This window comes from Dipodomys merriami, unplaced genomic scaffold (assembly GCF_024711535.1).
Source record: "Dipodomys merriami isolate MVZ:Mamm:240054 unplaced genomic scaffold, mDipMer1.0.p SCAF_27, whole genome shotgun sequence".
Taxonomy (NCBI): Eukaryota; Metazoa; Chordata; class Mammalia; order Rodentia; family Heteromyidae; genus Dipodomys; species Dipodomys merriami.
This window is the reverse complement of record NW_027204159.1, coordinates 17789113-17795963: the sequence shown is the minus strand read 5'-3', so window position 1 is coordinate 17795963 and position 6851 is coordinate 17789113. Positions and strand designations below refer to the sequence as shown.

General features: G+C 41.5%; 1 pseudogene; it reads left to right on the top strand.

Moving 5' to 3' along the window:
* Window positions 1-3204: 3204 nt before the first annotated feature.
* On the top strand, window positions 3205-4498 carry LOC138837290 (interferon-gamma-inducible GTPase 10-like; annotated as a pseudogene).
* The last annotated feature ends 2353 nt before the right edge of the window (window positions 4499-6851 follow it).

The window sequence follows — 6851 nt, the reverse complement described above, 5'->3', positions numbered from 1 at the left end:
AGAGGGGATGAGGAGAAAGAGGAACCCTACTGCATTGCTGATGGGAATGTACACTTATACAACCACTTTAGAAAGCAGTCTGGAGGGTCCTCAGAAAGCTAAATATTGACCTCCCCTATCACCCACCCATACCATTCCTAGGCATCTACTCTGAACCACAAGAACCAGTACACAAAGACACATGCACCTCCATGTTCATTGCAGCACTGTTTACAATAGCCAAGATATGAAAATAACCCAGATGCTCCACCACAGATGAATGGATCCAAAAATTGTGGTATCTATATACAATGGAATATTATGCAGCCATTAGAAAGGACAAAATAATGGCATTTGCAGGAAAATGGATGGGACTTGAAGAAATCATGTTGAGTGAGGTAAGCCAAGAGCAAAGAGACAAATAGCACATGGTCTCCCTAATAAGTGGATGTTAAATCAAAAATGTAAAGTCATATGACAAAGTAAACAAGACTCAAGAAACAAAGGACCTCCACTCATATGGTTGAATCATTACTAAATGACCCCCTGCTGCTGATCACATACATGGTATATATGTGCACATCAGAGGGAAACCAGGAGGACAACACAGAAACAGGGAAATGGGAAAACATGCAACAGTGGGACTCATCAGCTGCACTGGACATTGATCGAAACAAACTAAGCAACTCAATGGCAATGATGGGAGGGAGGGAATAAGTGGGAAAGAGGGAACAGCTGACACTAAGAAAAAGAAAAGAAATGTACATATCACCCGAAGTGGTGCTATGGCTCAAGTGGTAGATCACTTGCCTTGAGCTGAAGAGTGCAGGGACGCCACCCAAGCTCTAAGTTCAAGCCCCACAACTGACAAAAAAAAATTATATTGATCAGCAAGACATCGTGGCTCACACCTGTAATTATAGCAATTTAGGAGGCTGAGATGTGATCATCATAATTCAAAGCCAGACCTGGCAGAAAAGGCCTAAGACTCTTATCTCCAATTCACCACAAAAGACAAAAGTGGAGCTGTGGCTTAAGTGGTACATCTTCTGTCCTTGAGGAAAAAAGCTCAAGGATAGTACCCAGGGCCTGAGTTCAAAACCTAGGGCCAGCACCAAAATAAATAAATAAAAATATACTGATCAAGCAAAATTACTGCCCTTTATTGAATCTTGATTCAAAACTGTAGGGTTAAAAAATAAAAATAAAGTCAGGTGTCAGTGTCTAAAGCCTGCAATCCTAGCAACTCACGAGGCTGAGATCTGAGGATCATGGTTCAAACCAGCCAGGCCAGAAAAGTCCATGTGAGAGTCCTATCTCCAATTAACCACTCAAGAGTCAGAAATGGTTCCATGTTTCAAGTGGTAGAATGCTAGCCTTTAGTATAAAGAGGCTCAGGGACAGGGTAAATGCCCTGAGTTCAGTCCCCACAACTGGTCAACTGATGATGATGATGATGATGATGATGATGATGATGATGATGATGATGATGATGATGATGATGATGATGATGATGATGATGATAAAACTTTTTTAAACAACCTATATGGCTATTTCAAAAATTGTTGTTAGAATTGTTACGACTGCCATAGTGGTTGGCGCGGGCTCACGGCTGGAACTGTGGTGTGTGGATTTTCTTGTTAGCTTAGGAGAAGGGGTCAGAGTCTTGCTTAACAACCAAGAAAGCACATCAGACCTGGTCTGGAACACCAGACAGGACAGCCATGACCCACTGAAAGCGTGGGAGGGTGGTTTGGCACTGTCTTACCTTGCTTTTTCAGATTTCTTCTGTTAGTTTAGATTTGGCTGATCAGCCAGCCCCAGCTGCTGAACTGCGCTTTCACCTTTGAAACCTCCCAATTTAGCTTCCAGGCGTGAAGTACAATAAAAAAGAAAAGGCTAATATAGGACACACGCAGTAGCTTCTGGCTCTCCATCAGCTTATAATTTTTATGAAAGCCTTGAAGAGAAAACACACGCTTGGCCGCCCCCGTGGAGCCGTGGCTGACACGGCCTGGCCTCACCCGCACCTTTAACCTGCTCCAAAGGCAAGTGAAACAGCTAGACCCCTGTGTGGGGTCAGTCCCCGTGATCTGAGACCAGTACCTTAGTCTAAACCTCTGTGCCCTGTGGGTTTTACCTCCTGGGATGAGGATGTTCCCTACTCTGAGCGGAATTCTTCATGTGTAGGGTCCACCACTTCTCCAAGCCCTGCCCTCCTCAGACAGGTGACTGCTCTAAGACCGTGCCCCATTACTTTAAAAAAGAAAATTGTTGTTAGGTATTGATGAAAATAAAGACATTTAAATTTCAGTCTATATTCTGTTAAGTAATAATAGAATTAACGCTTGTGATAATTAAAATTCCCTGTAGTTTGAAGGCAGATACAGAAGGAGGCATGCATTAAGTGGTAAGTTATCATGGATTCCCTATTTCACTCTAGTGAAGTCAGATGAAATAGGGTTAGTCATGCTTTTGTTTTTGTTTTTTTTCTCATTCTTTTTTGTGCTGATACTGGGCATGAACTCAGGGCTTGGCTGCTGCCCCTTAGTTTTTGTGCTCAAGTCTAAACTCTAGGACATGATCCACAGCTCCACTTCTGGCTCCTTGACTGGTTAACTGAAGATAAGAGTCTTATGCACTTTCCTTCCTGGGCTGGCTTTGAACTGTGATGCTCAAATCTCAGCCTCCTGAGTAGCTAGATTACAGGCATGTGCCACCAGCACCTGGCTAAACATGTTTTGGTAGAGAATGTATTTTCTACATTATTTTTCCTAACTTCATTTGACTTCACATTTTTTACAATAAAGAATTTCAATTAAAATAAAATAAATTGGAAAATATAAGAATGCATCTAGACAGATGCTGGTGGCTCATGCCTGTAATCCTAGATATTCAGGTGAGATCTGAGGATCATGGCTCAAAGCCAGCCCAGGCAGGAAAGTCCATGAGACTCTTATCTCCAATAAACAACTCAGAAAACTGGCTCAAGTGGCAGAGCGCTAGCTTGGATCTGAAGAGCTGAGGGACAGCACCCAGGCCCAGAGTTCAAGCCCCATGACCAAAAAAAAAAAGGAAAACAGCTATGTAAGGACACTAGAGGAATGGATCTAAAACAACTGCATCACTGGTTATAACAAAGCACAATGACACTCTTTTTGTATAACAATTTCTTTCCATGTTTCTCTCCTCTCTTGTATGTAGTTCCTTTATCCACTCCCAGTCATGGGTCAGCTGTTCTCTAAAACATCTAGTGATGACCCAGGCTTGACCTCCAGCTTTACTTCATATTTTAAGGATTTCAAGATGGAAAACAAACAAAATCCCCTCTCAGGAAACCATCCGTTCCATGGAGTCACATCTGATCAAAGGAGACATCCAGAGGGCAAACTCTGTGATCACTAATGTGTTAAAGGACATTGAGAATGCACCACTTAACATTGCGGTGACAGGAGAGTCTGGGGCAGGAAAGTCTAATTTTATCAAGGCCTTGAGAGGGATTGGACGTAAGGAAGAGGATTCTGTTCCCACTGGGGTGCAGGAAACAACTATGCAAAGAAAGGCATACAAACAGTCAAACTTTCCTAATGTCACTCTCTGGGACCTGCCTGGGACTGGAACCCCTACTTTCAGCCAAAAGATTATCTGGAAAAAGTACACTTTAAAGAGCATGACTTTTTCCTTATTATTTCTGCTGCACGCTTTGGGGAAAATGATATAGAACTTGCCAAAACAATCACAATTATGTAGACAAATTTCTACTTTGTGAGAAGCAAGGTGGACTCTGATTTAATGAATGAAGAGAGATGCAAACCAAGAAGCTTTGAATGAGAGAAAGTCCTACAGCCGATCCCAAACTACTGTGTGAATACTTTTAAGCAGAATGGCATGAAGGTACCACCAATCTTTTTGATCTCTAGTCATGATTTAGCTGATTATGATTTTCCAATTCTGATGGACACCCTACTTAAGGATCTTTCTCTTCAAAAGTGCCATGTTTTTCTGCTTTCCTTGCCGAGGCAGCCACTGAACGGAAGAAGCAGTCTATGATGCAGTGCATCTGGCTAGAAGCCTTCAAGGATGCAGCATGGGCCACCAATCCCGTAGCAGACATGATGAGGGACAATGATTTGAGGAATCTGGAGGCAAGCTTAAGCCACTATCATACATGTTTTGGAGCAGATGATAAATCTCTACACGTTTTTGCTGATAATTTAAAAGTACCTGTGGAGACACTCATGAAAAACATTGAATCCCCAAATTTATTGAGAACTAAAAAGGAAGAACAATTAGGGCAAAGACTTTTGAGATATGTAGAAATCTTCTGCTCAGCTAATGGAAGTCTCCTTGCTACAGGTCTTTACTTTAGAAAACCTACTACCTGCAACTTCATTTCCCTGACACGGTGGCTAATGATGCTAAAGTTCTCCTCAAAGAAGCATATTCAAAAGACCATCAAAATCCCACTTCATCCACAACTGCTAGACTTGACAGTCAACAGCTAGAGTTAGTTAGATAAGCTGCACCCCCTCCCCTTTCCTTTTTTCTTTTTTTCTTGGTGTTTGTGAAGCTTGAATTCAGGGCCTGAGCACTGAATTTTATTTTGTACAAGGCTAGTACTCTACAACTTTGAGCCACAGTTCCACTTCAGTTTATGTGTGGTTAAGTGGAAATAAGAGTCTCATGGACTTTCCTGCAAGAGCTGGCTTCAAACTTCAATACTTAGATCTCAGCCTCCTAAGCAGCTAGGATCATAGGCAAGAGCCACCAGCACCCAGATTCTGAGCGTTACTTTTGATTATTGTTATGTTGGTGAATAATTGCTTAAATCCATATCTGATATCATATCTGATATTATTAAATATTAAATATTATTAAATTAAATCAGATATCCATATCTGATATTATTAAATCATTCAAAAAGCATTTTATGTTGGCATGTGATTGTCTTTGATAGTTTTATATCAAATATTGCTAGAGCTGTGTTTATTTGTTAAGCTCTGTCCTGTGCCCTAGAGCATCACTTTATTCCCTCAAAATGAAATACAGTGAAGGGATGTTGTGTAGGAAAACTGGGAGAGGGCTGGGAAGGTGACTTAGTGGTAGAGTGCTTGCCTAGCATGCATGAAACCCTGGGTTTTATTCCTCAGTACCACATACACAGAAAAGGCCAGAAGTGGCATGTTGTGGCTCAAGTGGTAGAGTGCTAGCCTTGAGCACAAGAAGCTCAGGGAAAGTGCCTAGGCCTTTCAAACCCCAGGACTGGCAAAAAGAAAAAGAAAAGAAAAACTGAGAGAGAAACAAACACAGTGGAGGAAAATGAGCCAGTGCTGAAGGATGCTATCTTAGTTTGGACTGCCATAATAATACCACGGCCTAGATGGGGCAAACAATGAAGTTTAATTCTGGTGACCAAAGTGTGAGGTTCAAGTGACAACATGGTCCAGCCCTGAGGAAAGCATTCTTCTTTTTCCCATCCTGACATGACTGTCTTCAGAGCATGCACACAGATTCCCTCAACTGCTCCTCTTCCTCTAAGAACATATCAGTTGGTTTTATTGTGACTTTGAGCTAATTCCTAACTGAAACAATTTCAGAGAAGGAGAATTCTTTTGCTCATGGTTTCCACAGAGGTTCAGTCCATTATGGCAGAGGGGGTGTGACAGAACAACTCATATCATGGCACACAGGGACTGAGACAAATATCATCTCTGAGGACATGCCCCCAGGGACCCACTTCCTCCAACCAGGTGCCTCTTCCACAGTTCCACCACCTCTCAATCATCTATTCAAAATTTAAATCCATCAGTGGATAAAACCATTTACCAGGTCAGAGCCCTCAAGAGCTAATCATCTCTGAAAACACACCAACAAACCCAGACAAAACTCCCAATCTTATTAATGGTGAGTCAAGATCAACTATCATAAGTTTATCCCTTGTCAACTTGATATTCAAATATATTTACTTAAATCGTATCTTTCCACCACTGGCCTCTAAAAGCATACATCACCCTGATAGTGCAAAATGAATTCAACCCATCAGCCCCCAAAGTTTTCAATATTAATCCAAAGCCAAACAAAATCTCCTCTGAGACTCCAGGTGACTCTTAACTGTGAGACTCTAGGGGGGAAATGCATATTACACACTTCCAGGCCTTGAGTTCAAGCCCCAGGACCAACATAAACAAAGTCCTTTAGCTTTGGGAGTTGGCTATGATAAGGGAATTCAAGAAAACAATCCCATAAAGTTGACTGTGACCTCATCCCAGACTGAAGATGCTGTCCTAACGCTTTGGCCCTTTTCTGAAGAATGTTGCTACATGAATGCTAAACTGTCCACTAGATGGTGGAAGTAAACTATAGCTTTTTTTGCTTTTTTTAAAAATTATTATTATTAAGTAGTTATACAAAGAGGTCACAATTCCATAAGTCAGGTGATGAGTAGTCTGCTTTGGGGGGCAATGGCACCCCTTCCTTGGTTCTCCCCCTGTTCCCCTCCCATCTCTACCCTCAAGATAAATAGTTCATTTTTACATAACCTACATTGACTATAAAGACCACATTTGCTCACCTTTCCTCCTCACCTTCCCACCCCCTCTTTGCCCACTTCCTGGAGTTTTAATAGGACAGAAAATGCTTTGAAAAATTGAGCTAGCACTGGCAAGGAACACCCAGTGATATCAGGTAAGAACTGTGGCTGAACCTCACTAGGTCAAATACAAGCTTTAAAGAAATAAAAAAATCATTTACCATGGAGTGCACTAAGAAACTCCCAGAATATCATTCACATTTACAAATAATGTGGAAAACCAGGAAAATATTAATCTTTCACACAAGAAAAGACAATAGACAATCAAAACTGACTAATTTTC